This window comes from Vicugna pacos, chromosome 16 (genome assembly GCF_048564905.1).
Source record: "Vicugna pacos chromosome 16, VicPac4, whole genome shotgun sequence".
Classification (NCBI taxonomy): Eukaryota; Metazoa; Chordata; class Mammalia; order Artiodactyla; family Camelidae; genus Vicugna; species Vicugna pacos.
Genome location: NC_133002.1, coordinates 38792567 through 38807521, shown reverse-complemented (window position 1 = coordinate 38807521; position 14955 = coordinate 38792567).

Genomic DNA, 14955 nt, shown 5'->3' with positions numbered 1-14955 from the left:
ACAAGTAAGTGGCAACTCTGGAAGCCAACCCCTGGCTTCCTAATCCAGCGCTCCTTCCACCACACCAGGTGGGCAGGGGGGCGAGAAGGAAGGCTGGGAGCAGCAAAGGCAGTACTGTCTCCTCATTCCTTCTGTGCAGGGTGAGTCTGTTCCATCAAGAACATAGAACACTCTAGAAGGAGTCACAGTCCTTGGTCCAAGCCTCTTTGGCCATCTCAGAAATCACCATTAAAACAAAGCAGCCCTCGATCACCGCTTGCCCCGAGGTCCGCCTAGGTGAGCCGGCGAAGCAGAAAATCTTCTCTTCCAGTTTTCCTGACCAGCTCTCCTGGAGCCCCGAGCCCTCTCCTTCTCATGAGTGGAGACACTGAGCTAAGAACTGGGATGCACTGATGCCTTGGCAGGGTCTTTACTCCTCCCCAGGTATCTGACACCTGACCTCTGGACTGTACGGGCCAAGGTTCTGGAGAGTCCCGGGAGAGTCCGGATCTAGTTGACCCATAAGCATTCCTTGCTGGTCATCCCCTTTGTGACCGTCCTCCACCGGGCACTGGGACCACTTTATTCTAATCTCTGACTGCTGAAATGCATCTCAGTCTTCTGAGGAACAGGGCAGCCTTGCTAAACTGACTAATTTTATTGTATATCTGGTACATGTCCGCACTCCCTATTATGTAATTGTCGTTCTCACAATGGACACAAGGAGGCTGTGATTAGGCCCACTTTGTAGATGAGAAAACTGAGTCTCAAGAAGGCTCGGTGAGCTTATCAGTGGTACACAGCCTGTGCGCGGCAGGGCCGGAATTCAAAGCCACATCTACCTGATGCCAAAGTCACACTATCTACACGACGTTAGATTACTGACACTAATTTTCTCACTCTTTCATTAAGCACCTAAGTGCTCCGCTTTCAGACTGCCAGCCCACTAGGGATGTGGATGCCCAGTCTTAAAGAAACGCTATCTAAGTCAATTCTTCAGACAAAGATCGCAAGCAGAATGAGAAATCTCAGCAGCCACGGCACAGAGTTCTCTGAAGCCTGATACAGATCAGGAACAGAGAGAAGATAAGCGGGGTGTGTGTTACAGATTACAGGTGAAAGACTGGGATAAGGACAAGATGGCACTGTACTGAGAAATGACCTTATGAAAATTAAGGAAGAGACACTCCACCCGCTGGCCAGATCCCCAGATGCCAGCCTGACAGTGAAGGTGGGCTTGGAACAGGCAAAGGAGGGGAGGAGGGGAGAGACAAGAAGGATGTCACCTCAGCCCTCCTTCTGCACCTGGGTGGTGTGAGAGGATGGAAGGAACCGGGGGTGCTTTGGGGGGCACTTCTGGGGATAACAGGAGCAGAGATCCCATGGGAGGGAGAAGGGGACCCTTGGAGAGCGCTGCCCCCTTCTGCTTCTGGGGTTCGCATGGGGCGGGCTTTGTTCAGATCTTTCCTTGAATTCCAGGTATTGGAAGCAGAAAGAACAAAAACAGGTCTCTTCCACAATTTCAGGTCTCCTTGACAAGCGGAGATGAGACTGCTGGCAAGAGGACAGCCCCTGTGATGACAACTTCCCAGTTCAAAGCAACTACCGTGGGAGGCAAGAAGCTCCGAGGGGAGGCCTTGCTTTTCTGCCCCGAAAGTGCTTATAATCGGCCACCAGCCAGAAAGGGCAGAGTGTTAGAGCAAGGGAGGGAGGGAGGTGACAGCCAGCCAGCAGGAGCTGTTCCTGGAGGCTGATGGGGACTGGAGCAGAGGGCAGAGCCGGTGAGGGACGTGGCGGAGTCGGAGAAGGCTCCTTGTGGACTAACTCTGTGAGTCTTGGAAGATGAGGTAGGTGTGACAGCCCGGCAGAAGAGGGACAGTGTTCACGGTGGGGATCCCTGCCTGAGAATGGTGCTGAGGACGGAGCCCACGGCCCCTGAGCCGTGACTTTTACCAGTATGGGAAGCTGCCTTGAATGGCGTATGAAAATGAGGCGGAGGAATGCCGTAAAAAGCACTGCTAACGCCTCACTACCTCGGTTTCCTAATCTACAAAATGGAGGGAGTAACCCCTGCTTGATGGTGATGTCGGGGGTTACTGGAAGGGGCGGTGCATGTCAAGGGCCACGCCCACCACCTGGCATAAAAGACACGCTCTGGGAATGGTCACTTCCTGTGTTGCTTATCCACATGGGCAGAAAGTGGGCCCTGGGGCTCCTGTCATGTACACGAGTGGGCACTAGGAGTGACCCCGGAGCCCCTCTCAGATGCACTTTCATGCCTGCATCCCAGCCCTCCGCGAGAGTCAGGCAGGGGTTCGAGGGGCATCGTGAACGGCTCGGCTTCCCCTCTCCCCCCATAACTTGCAGCGTAGAGAGGGCTGGACCTGAAGAGGAAGGGCGGAACAACAGAGGTTAGGGCCCCAGGCCACTCACTCTGACTGGCTTCTGCCCCACTGTGTGTGTGTGTGTGGTGCACACACTCAAGATGAACCACATGTGTGTTTACGCTCATGTGTATAAATGTGCATCCTTCTCAGTAGCGCTAAAGCCTGGAGAATGACACACAGAAGAAGGGCAAAATTAAAGCAAAGGTAATTGTCATTGATCGATCTTCCTAATGGCCTGAAAATGCCCAATTAGAACAGTGTGCGTGGTTGTCTGCTGACCTGGAGCGCCGAGAGATGCTCCACCCTTACCAAGGTGCCTCGTGGACAGCCAAGGACCCCTTCCTGATTCCGCCCCTGCCGGATCCCCGGTACCGGGGCCACCCCCACCACACTCTGCAGCCGGTTAGCCAGCTGTGGCCTCACAGCTCCATCTCTGGGCTTGGCAGGTGAGAACACTCACCATCGTGAATCACGGGGTGCTCTATTTCCTGACTGCCCCATCCTTTCCTTTTGGCGGGTGACTGAAGGTGAGGGGAGTGTACTGTGAACAGGATGAGCCTGGAGAGAGAGGCTCCATCTAGTGGCAGCCATGTGCAACTGTGGGGACCAGACGAGAACCAGGGCCGCTACCGTTTGTTTCCTGGTTCTGCCTGCTGTGTGACGTTGTGCAGCTCCCTCGGTCTCTCTGAGCAGGGGCAACGCTATAATACCTGAGCATTTCCTGTCTGCTCCACTGCATTGTTCTGGCTGGAGCCACCATCATCTCCACCTGGGTTATTAAAAGATAAGGTCGTTGTTCACTGAAGTGTCCCCATTGCCTCCAACAGTGCCTACTACATACGAGGCACTCAGTAACTATGTATTGAGTAAATAAGTGAAAAGCAAACCAGGTGACTGCCTGGGGCTCAAATCTGCAGAAGTCCTATGGGAACGAGGGATTTTCTATGCCAGGGTTGCCTAGTGGGTCCAGAGTCAACACCCAGCTATAGGGGGCCTCTTGCATTGCACAAGTCCAGGGGCCCTGTTTGCATAGAACACAGTAGGCATTGTGTCTCTGAGGCTATAATGAACGTAGGGGGATGGCTGGACCTATACGGAATGGAGAACTTGCCATCCCTGCATGTGACTGTGTCCTTGATTCATTTACACAGCTATGGTCCATGTAAACTATTCAATATGGATGCCCACTTTTAGAAGACGTGCTTGGAGGGGTTCCATCTTCAAACAGTGTGAAACTATATTGTTAAAGACATTCTGAGAACCCATTCACAATAAAAAACTTTGATAAAAATAGAAATAGAAGGAAGTTTCCTCAACTTGATAAAGAGCATATATTAAAAAAAAAATCTACAGCTAACATACTGGATGGAAAAAGACTGAATGCCTTCTCCCCGACATCTGGAACAAAGCAAGGATGCCCACTCTCACCGCTCTTACTCAGCATAGTGCTGTACATTGCCAGTGCTACAAAGCAGAGAGGAAACAAAAGGCATATAGATAAGAAAAGAAGAGATACAATTACCCCTATTTGCAAATGACATGCTTATTTACATATAAAGTCCCAAGGAATCTACAAAACCCTCCTAGAGCTACTAAGTGAGTTCAGCTATGTTGCAGGATACAAGATCAATATACAAATATCAATTGTGTTTTTATTCACTAGCGATAAATCCATGGACACTGAAATTAAAAATAAAGTACGTTTACAGTCACTCAAAAATGAAATGTCACATTCAAAATATGTATAGGGTGTGTATGCTAAAAACTGCGTGTGCTGAAGAAAGAAACCAAAGAAGAGCTAAATAAACGGAGACACATAGCATGTTCGTGGATTAGAAGGTTCAATATATCAGTTCTTCCCAAACTGACATATAGGTTTAATGCAATTCTTATCAAAATTATAATGAGGTTTTTTTGTAGAGATAGATAAAAATTAAAATGCATATGGAAAGGCAAAGGGACAGCTCTGAAGAGAAGAATGAAGTGGTAGGCATCAGTCTAGTGAATTTCAAGACATTATATACCACCCTAATAAAGCCTGTGGTATTGGTGGAAGGTTATACACATACATCAATGGAACTGAACAAGGAAGGACTGGATACCCATAAGCAAAATGGTGAATGTGGACCTAAACCTCATACCTTATATAAAAATTAACCCAAAATGGATCACAGACTTCAATGTAAAAGGTAAAACCATGCCACTTTTAAGAAAAAAAAATGGGAAATTCTTTAGAATTCAGGACTAGGCAAAGAATTTTTAGACTTGACACTAAAAGCATGGCCCATAGAAGGGACAATCATAAATCAGACTTCATCAAAATTAAAAGCTTTTGCTTTTTGAAAGACTGTAGAAAGATTGAAAATACAAGCTACAGAGTGGGAGAAAACATTTTCAAATTACATATTGGACAAAGGGCTAGCATTTGGTGTGGAGAAAGAACTCTACAAACTCAATAGTAAAAAAACAATTCAATTTGAAAATGGACAGAAGACATAAAGAGACATTTCACAGATGATATACAGATGGCAAATAAGCACATGAAAAGATGTTCAATATCATTCAGCAGCTATTAGTAAAACGGAAATTAAAACCACAGTGAGGGATCACTATGCACCTATCAGAATGAATACAATTTTTTAAAAAGTGAGAACACGAAACGCTGGTGAGAATGAGAGAAGCAGAATCAATCACTCATACATGCTGGAGGGAATGTAAAGTGGTGTAGCCATGCTGGAAAGTCGGCAGTTTCTTAAAAAGGACACTAATCATGCAACTACCATATGAGCCAGAAATTGGACTCCTGGGCATTTATCCCAGAGAAATGAAGACTCCTGTTGACATAAGAAACCTGTACACAGATTTGATAGCAGCTTTCTTCGTATCAGAAAAAAAACTGGAAGCAACTCCTATGTCCTTGAATGGACAAATAAACTGTGGATCCTCCATGTCATGGAGTACTACTTGGCAGTCAAAAAGAACAAAGTATTAATATACAAACAACTTGAGTGAATTGTCAGAGACTTATGCTGAGTGGAGAAAAAAAGCCAGTCCCCAAAGGTATGTATGATTCCATGCTGTATGACTCCATTTATATAACATTCTTAAAAATGACAAAGTTATAGAAATGGATAAAAGATGAGTGGTCCCCAAGGCTTTAGAAGGGGTTGGGGGCTGAAGGGAAGTGGATGTGGCTGTAAAAAGGGGACAAGAGGGAATCCTTGCGGGGATGCAAATGTTTTGCATCTTGACTGTATCCGTGTCAATAGCCTGGTTGTGAAATTAGACTATAGTTTTGCAAGATGTTACAATTGGGTGGAATACAGTAAGAGGTGCACAGGATTTTTCTGTATTATTTCTTACAGCTGCATGTGAATCTAAAAGTATCTTGAAATATAAGTTTAAATTGAAAAGCCGAGGGGAAAGAATCTGAAAAAGTATACATGTATGTATACGTATAAGTCAATCTCTTTGCTGTATACTTGAAACTAACATTGTAAGTCAATTACATTTCAACCTTGAAAAAATAATTTTAAAAAGTCAAGGGAAATGAAAACTATAAATGTTATAAAATTTTATAGAGTGCACACACATGAGAATATGCAAAACTGATGAGATCTGAGTAAAGTCTATAATCTAGTTAAATGCATTGGTCTAGCAAAATACATTTTGTTGTGCTAATGTCAATTTCCTGGTTTTGAGAATATGGTACATTATGTAAAATGTTGGGGGAAGCTGGGTGAGTGACAGGTATGTGGTTCCTCTCTATTAAATTTGCAACTTCTTGTGAGTCTGTAATTATTTCAAAATAAAAAGAATTAAATACTGGGACCAAAAAAGATACGTTTTTTGAATGAGCACCGAGAGCAACAAAAAGTTCCAATAGTTGCAGTTCTGTTGGAACCGTGACCACTCTTTTGGATGTGTGTCCATAAGCAATCCTGCCCGTGGTGTCAAATGCAAGTGCAGCCAGTCAGGTCTCACCAAGGGGAGCTGAAATGATGCTTCCTCTCTGCAGCCGCAGAGAGCTGACACCACTCCTCTCAGAGCACACCTCAGGAGAGCTGGGGTTTGACTCTACCTCCTCTGAAGCCCAGGCTCGCCCTTCCAGACCATATGGCCAGGTTGAGTAAGGCAGACCCTTGTCCTCAAGGAGCCCCCAGTCTACTGGGAAGAGTGGGAGGAGAAACCAGATACGTGGTCTATTTGTAGCCACGCCCCCTCGTGGACCAGTTAACTTGACTCAGTTCCTAGTTGCAGACAGCTCCTTCGTACCAATCAGATGTCAAAGGAAATGAAAAGGAAGTGACAAGGGAGACGGAAGTGGGGAATACAGCCTCCTCTCTCTTAGACAAACTGCTCTGGAAAGGTTTGGGCTCTGAGACTGACACATCCGGGTGTGGTGTGGCTGGCATCCCAGAATTATGCGTGCATGTGTGTGTGTGCGTGTGTGTGTAGGGGAGTGCTGCTGTAACAGAAGGGGCTCATCTGCTCGCCCATCTGGGAAATGGGGAGGCTGCCAGAATTACTGTTTCCTTGGGTCCTAATAGGATCCCAGAAATGACTGGAAAATAGGATATGGGGGCTGATATTTTGGTCCTGGGACAAAAGGGAAAAGGATCAGGACTCAGGGATGTGGGGTGGCACAGGGATTGCTCCCAGCCTTTCCAAAACTACCCTAGGTGGGCTGGAGCCTAATCCAAGGCGGGAGAGACTCAGGTGCTGGATTCTGTCTGGGGATACTGGCTGAACGACAGCAGGACCATTGAGTGTCCTCTGACCCACCTCAAATTCTTACGCAGGAGGCACAGACAAGAGCCCACGTGCACGGAGCAGTAGTGACTTGCACCGTTTCTAAGCAGCATGTGTACATGGTCTTGTGTAATCCTCATGACAGTCCTGTGTGGTAAGTCCTATCATTACTTCTGATTAAAGACGAGGAAACTGAGGCACTGTCTGACCTAAAGGCACGTGTTAGTGGTGGAGCTGGGAATGGAACGTCCGGTTCCCGAGCTCATGCCTCCAGCCGCAATGTTAGTGACCTCCTTTCTGTGATCTGCCTTCCTGCTGACACCTCCCGAGAAAAGCCAGGACCAGTCACCACCCCCCACCCAAGCCCGACGCTGGTCCAAGGTGTGACATTGAAGCGGGGAGAACCTTCTCCCCATCTCAGAGACGCCACCACGTGGGCAGTGAGAGGAACACAAATTCATATAGCACACCTGTGAGCATCTGCGTCACAAATTCTCCACTGTAATGTCTATAGCAATGCCAGAGACTGACTGGAAATGCTGGTCTCAGCCACCAGAGCCCTGAAGGACCAAAAGCCAGGGGCTGGGACACATCCGGAAGGCCCAGCCTGATTAAGCTGAAAGAGAACAGGGATTGAAATCAAGAGACTGGGAGTCACATTCCGATGCTGCCACCTCCTGCCACCATGACCTTGTCGGGCTTTCACTCCCTTTGTGCCTTGACAGCATCTTCTGCAAAAGGGAATGCTATGTCTGTCTGACCCTCAGGGGTGCTCTGAGGATAAAGCAATGGACAGCGGAAGGCTTGGACCTTAAGCTTTATTCAAATGGATGGAACCACTGCCATTATTCCCGGGAGTAGAGGAAGCCAGAGGCTCAGAGGGTGGAGAAGAGTTTGCTGGCCTTCCTCCTTGCTCTGTCATCATCAGCAAAGGGGCTGCCTGTACATCTGTCCTCCAACCAGTGAGGCGGCCCTAACCATGGTGCTCAAAATAGCATCACCCCATCCTGACACGTCTCCCATCCCCCATCTTCCCATCACAGCACTACCATCCTTTGACTTGGCAGGTTTTGTGAGATGGTTATATAAAATAATGTGTAATATACCTAAAAACATTAGGAGCTCAGCACATGTTATTTCCTGGGGTAGAGGGAACCCTTCCTCCATGTAATTATAAAAATGTTCAGCTGGTGCAGTCTCCTGGAATGAGTGTTTTGACCCCAGTTTCACAGAACAGAAGTTGGGTCAGTTACACCTCAGCTGCCCGGCTCCCAGGCTGCCAGCAATCTCCCCATCTCGCGTACTTGGTATTGCTCTTTTATTCGTTTCTAGAATTCAAGCTTCCCAGAAGTTTAAGGAGGCCACGGATTGCTTTGGCTACTTTCCCAGTCTTTTAATTAGGAGTGATATGCTTAATTTCAGAACATGTGGTGTAGAAGAAAAAACACGGAATCTGGAACCATCCAGAGCTGAGGTCAGAACTAACTTCCACCATGTACTATCTGTAAACATGATTACCACTAACAAAAGTGATGACTATGAATTGCAGCGTTCCCGACACATGCAGGCAAATTGCACAGGACAATGTGGGGACATAATTTCATTGTTCCCTAAAACAAAGCAGAAAGACAAATATGAAGGACCTTTTTGCAGGTGAGGATTTTGAAGTTGAGAGAGTGAAAGGGTTGGAATTGGATCTCAGGTCCACAAAATCCATAGCTTTTGTTCTTTCTACTCCGGTTCAGCAGTCACTTTGAGCCTCAATTTTTATGTCTACAAAATGAGCCCATTCACACCTGTCTGACAGAATTATCACAAGGAAGACAGCACCCTCTGTGAAGGACAGGGTACTTAGTAAGGGCTTGATTCATGCAGTCTCTTTCCCTTCCCCACATGTCCAAAGGCTCACCAGAGCACAAGAGAGCTCGCCATGGCTTCTGGTTGAGGGCACAGAGGTCAAGAGCAGACTAAGAATTTACACAAGCAGAAGCCAAACTCAACTTCATTTTCTTTTCAGTGGAAACTCTGAACAGTCATTTCTCCCCTCAGCTCATTTGGTGAAAAGGAAAGGCCAGGAAAACTTTGTAGCTCTCATCCTGGGTTCCGGCTCTAAGCCTTAATCAATACTCTGCTCCTGACCTGGAAGACGGAAAACTGCAAGGACTGACACACACTCCCCCTCCGCAGTTTTACCAGGGTCCAGCAATATGATATCAGAACTGGGGAAGGAAAATTCTTTCTAGAAGCCATACTTTATAATGTCTTTGCATCTTTGGAATCCTAAAGCCAAGCTGCTCCGTACAATCAGCTGGCTTTCTTTGGTTTGGGATCCAGACCTCTCAGACCGAAACTGCTCCCCATTTAACTGAAGCTAAGTCCACACCAAACAAAGCAGCCTTAAGAAAAATTAGGAAAAGCGGTAAAACAGACAAGTGAAAGGTCTTCAGGATGCTAATGCCATCCATAGGATAAGATTTTCTTGGTCAAAAAGAAGACCTCCCAAGTCTTGGAAAAGGAACTTCGGGCAGCGTCTTGGCTGACCGCTCCCCACTTCCTGTCGTTTCGCTGGGTCAGCCACACCCTGTAAACTGGGACGGTTTCTGACCTTTTTGGATAGTTTTGTAGCTCCGTTCTGATTTCACCTCCGGCACAATGCTAAGCAAAGAACCAGACAGACCTGGCACCTAGGGGAAAGTCCTTCTGCTCTAGAACCTTCCTTGGCCCTACCTGTAAAACTAGAATAATTCTGTCTGTCTTAGAGCATCACTGTGATATTTAGGTGTAGAGAAAGCACTTGGCACAATGCCTGGCATATGGTCATTGCCTTCTCTTTCGGCTCCAATGTTTCCTCCAGTTTCCCAGTTCCTAGTGCCAGAAACCCCGGAGGTCTGTCTGGATTACCGCTCTGATACAGGTTGATCTGCCTTCCTCGATGCTAGAGAACAGATCCGCCTGCTCACTAGACCCCTTCTAGCGGCCGTGCACATGACACATGCTGATCCACCGCATTCCATGCACCTACATCTCAGTCTGTAATTCACTCTTGGGCTCCACACTCCTGCTTGTCCACCCTGGGTCCACAGCGCCACCTGAACACTCCTGAATACACATCCAGCTTTTGCTCCATTGCATGGCTCTGCCAGGAAGCCCTTCCCTTCCTTCTCCTGTCTGGTCCATCCTGTCCAAACCTAGGTGTGACTCTGCAGGGTAGCACCTCTGTTTTGGATATGATTACTGTCAGGATGATTAATTCTATTTCTCCTGTCCAACAAAATAGGGCAACAGTTAATCATCAGGCAATGAATGGAATGTTGAATGGTCTATTCACTTCTCATGTAGAAAAAAAAAAAATCTCTGTGTGTTCTATCATGATACCTACCATGAAAGAGATCATTTTTCTTTTTCAAAAAAAAATTCTCAAGTTGGAATGAATATTAAACTCAGTGGGTCTGATTCCTGATTCAAACAGTGTTAGGACTTTCATTTTCGAGGAGGGGAAGCGTATTATAATTTCTATTTTTGTTGTTTGTTTTTAGAAGCCCCGTGGCAGAGTCAAAATAGAAAGAGGCCCTCAGGATGTTTGTAACATGTTCCCCGGACATTTCAGTCATGGGGTTCTTTTCTAGAAACTGAACCTGAAAGGGAAGGCAGAAGGAGGAAAAAAGACTTTATGCTCAGAAATCTTCATCATAATATTATGGAATTACGGCAAAAAAAAATTTGGTGTGGGGAAGAAACCCACAGTTCAGTGTCAGAAGTGCTGTCATCTCCTTTCCAGGGATGTCTGTAACATGTTCTGACATGAAAGTCCTACAGCATCTCTGTAGGATGATCGCGGGTGACCCCTGCTGGTCTGAACGAGAAACCAGACAGAACAGCGTACCTAGGGCGGCTTTGCCTGGCAGGTGCAGTGCACAGGCTGGCTGGGCTGGCTGGGGGTCTCTGCGTTTTCCTCCTGGCTGGCAAGCAAAGCACCCCCCACCCCTGGTGCCTTCCTCCCCAAGCCCGACCCTATTATGACAATAGAGCTGCTACTTCTGAACAGCGGCCAGGAGGCAGCTGGGATTGGCTGACCCTGTTCTGGCTCTTCAAGACTCAGAAGTCAAGCACTCAGACAGCATGTAAGAGAAGGGATGAAATTCAACAGGATGCAGGACAGAACATTTGGGGTCCCGAGCCAGCCTCTTCCTCCCAGTTCTGTCTTGTGCCGAGAATGAATAATCACCCCAATTACAAAGCAACCTAAAGGAGGCAAAACCACTTCACTAAACGAGGCACTTGGGGAACGGAAAGAGGAAGCTGTCTGCAAAGATTTCGGCAGAGGCTTCTGGGCCAGCTCCCCGGAAAGCTCATGTTAAACAAGCATCTTGGCTTTCGGGGCTCCTGAGTTGGTGGCCTCGGATACCTTTGGCAGTTTCTAGAAAACGTCTGCTGCATAATTGTCATCTCCAGGATGTTTAGAGACGCAAAGGCTGAATTAAACTTAGTTGGAATCCAACAGAGATCTAATAAAGGGCATGATCGGAAGACGGGGAGGCGCCGCAGCTAATCAGAGCCCCGGGGAGGCGTGGGGCTTGGCTGTCTTCTTCCAAAAACTCCTCGGGGATATAATTAGCTCTGACTGCTTGGGAGACCTGCCCTACGCCTGCTACAGGAAGTCAGTCCAGGAAGGGAGAGTGTGACAACCACTGCGGCAGGGACACCAGGGGCCGCCCCGCCCCCTAAACACTGCCTGCAGCCCGGGCGCCCATTTCCGCGCAGGCCAACGCACTCTTCTTTGGAAGCGGCTAGCCCAGTGCGAGGTGAGAGGTGGGACAATGAGGTCTGTTTTTAAAACAAAGAGCGATGGAGAGCCCCACCCTTACCCAAAGTGCAGATCATCTGCAGCATAGGAAGCAAAGGATGGGAACCCAAAATTTCCTTTGGCCAAGAGGGCAGGTTCCTCCAGTCCTCCTTTCATGAGATGTTGGGGTGGAGTTTAAAGCAGCCTGTCAGTTACTGGTTCTCTCTTTTTCTGCTGCTCCATGTAAGGCAGCTGTGTTCTGGGACGGGAGGCAGGCACGTTGGCACAGAGTCCTAGGGTGGACACCACAGGGAGTATGGTTGGACACTCTTTGCAAATTCATATCTTTTACCTTCTAAGGCTCCTGGGAGGCACTGCACTACAATAAGGACACTCTGCTTGACCCTAATGACCCTGGATCCCAGCCTCTCTCCCCCAGCTCCTTCTTATATCCTTCACACAACTCTTCCACTGCACCCATGGAAGCTACAGGACCCTTTCAAGCTGACAAGCCCACGCTTAGGACGCAAAGCCTGCCCCACCTTCAACAGCGCCTCAGACTTCTTCACCTTGACCTCAGCTTCCATCCTAACCTTTCCTCAGGCCGCCCTCTGCTGGTGGGTCTCCTTCAGATTTTCCGGCCGGATCCTCCGCTGGCTGCTCTCTGACCCTGCCTGACTTAACTCCGTGAGTGAATCCAAGCTAAACTCCCACCCATTCCTTTACCCAGGCTGTTCTCGGGTGCAACTGCACCTTCCTTTCCTGTAACCCCTCCCTCAGCTGCTGCTGCACCTCACTTAGCACCAGCCTCCAAGAGCAAGCACCTCGTGTGCATGTCTGGCACGCTTCTGCGCGAATCTCAGGAAGCCAGAGCTCAGAAAAGGGCTCCAACACTGCTGAGCATTAAACCCTTCAAAAGTCAGACTCCCTGTCAGACGTTCCTGTCGTGTGGAGAAAGGAGCACAAGGCTAGAGGTTAAAAGACCTGGATCCAGGCTTGGCTGCCTCATCCAGGGCTTTCCCATGGTCCAGCTCCAAGAAGTACTGATTTTGTAGAATAAACATGAACAGAAGACCCTGAAGATGCATCACCGATTGGATCTACCTTCCCCTACAAGTTGAGCGGTATGGCCTCGGGCAAGACCACACTTGACTCGGGCCTCAGTTTCCCTATCTGGTTAGTTCCTAGCCTACTGTCTTCCTCCAGGACCTCGTGCTTAGACAAGGGGCTCTTAAGAGAACAGTCCGGACTGTTATCCAAGCTTTGCTGGATGCCCACCAATCACGGAGGAGGGGGACCTGATCTGGGGAAATACTTTGACGACTGGGGAATCAGAACCTGTCTGCATTCACGCTGTTTGGTTAATTTTCACTGTGGCAGCCAATTCCTGGAGCTGTTCTGAATCAAAATCAGGCCTCCCTTTTCTGTCCCATCACATTCATGGGAACTGAAAAGAGGGTTTTGGTGGAAAGTCAACCACTGGGTAGAAATGAAACGACCTCAGGACTTACCTTGACCTCCGTTCATGCCCGGGGAGCCACAGGACCCTGCAAGGATTAGACCTCCCTGCCCTCTTCCGCCCACACTCTGCGAGACTCACAACACTCCTGCCATCTTTGAAACTCTTCCCTCTACCTGTTTTTTCCCCCTCCCTCCTTTTCTCTTCCCTTCCTCCTTTCTTTTTCTTCCTACCTTCCTTTATCTTTTCTACCTAGAATTCAAGGGTACTTCTAAGAATATGAAAGATACAATAAGATGTCATTAAGTGACTTGGCCAAGATCACAGACCAACAAGTAGGTCATAAAAATATCAGTCTTGAGAAGTTAAAAAAAAAAAACTTTCCAAAAGGGTTAACATTTGTCCTGGGCTAGAGGTGACATGTAAATGGGTGAAGACCTACCAGTTGTAGCCTCTTTGCTACCTCTTCCTAGATGATGTCATGGAGCAGGTGTACGCATGCAGGTAGGTGTGTGCAGGTGCCGTGCACACACACACACACAGGTGGGGAAGCTCATATGCACTAGGGGTATCAGTCATTTATGCTCACTATAGCATTTAATCTTTATAATAATCCTGAGAGGTAAATCTATTTTCTCTCCATTTTGTAAATGAGGAAGTTGAAGCTTTGGGGACTCAGGGAAACTTTCTAGGTTCACAGAGGAGGTAACTGAGGGATCCCAGATTCAAACCTGGGTCTGTCTGATTCCCAAATCCTTGCTCTCTTGCCTACACAACACCGCCTCCCAAGAGCACAAATGCTTCTCAGGGTAAATATTAGTTTCTCAGTATGAGCTTTGTAAATGGCTTCCAGTGGATTCTAAGATATTTACCCAGAGTAAAGAAGTGTGTTTTGCTCACTGAATGTAACTGAGACTAATGCATCTTTTTTTTTTCCTTCCTTCAGTCTTGGCAGTGCAGTGCGTGCATGCTAAAGTGTGTTTGTAGAGTCTTCTGTTTAGATCTTAAGTGTAAGGTGGCATAAATTAAATGCAGGTTGTAAGACAATTTATGTTTCATTTTGAAAGTGTTCTTTGTGCCTGGAGGTTCTGGGCAGAGCCAAGCTGGGCTGTACCATGTGGCTGGGGAACAGACACATAATTTAACACTGCAGAGAGGGCATGGGGACACAGACTGTAATTTTAAAATGAGGGAAAGACCTGCCAGTGGACAGTGCGTTTGCGGTTTTATCGGCAGCTGTGACTATTGTCGATGCACCCTGGCCTTCCCTGCACACTTCACTGCCTTTGTCATAACTAATCTCTCTTGTCTCCAGGATGTCCTTGGCTGAATCTCAGTGGGCTCAGAACAGCCCTCCTCAGAGTCTCTGGGCCCCACCTCCCCCCAGCTGCCCGAAACTTCCCCTCACCCAGGGATGGAGGGAGCAACCTCTGCTTACTTCTGCAGTTCCCGATCTCACAGTGTCTCTTTATCCCGAGATATGTTCTCAGCAGCTCCTCTGAAATGTGTCCTACGGGGTCCCCAGTGTCTGAGAGATGTTAGGGTTTCTCTCAGGCCCCTCTTTTTCTGTGCACCAGCGATGCCAGCCTCCCTTT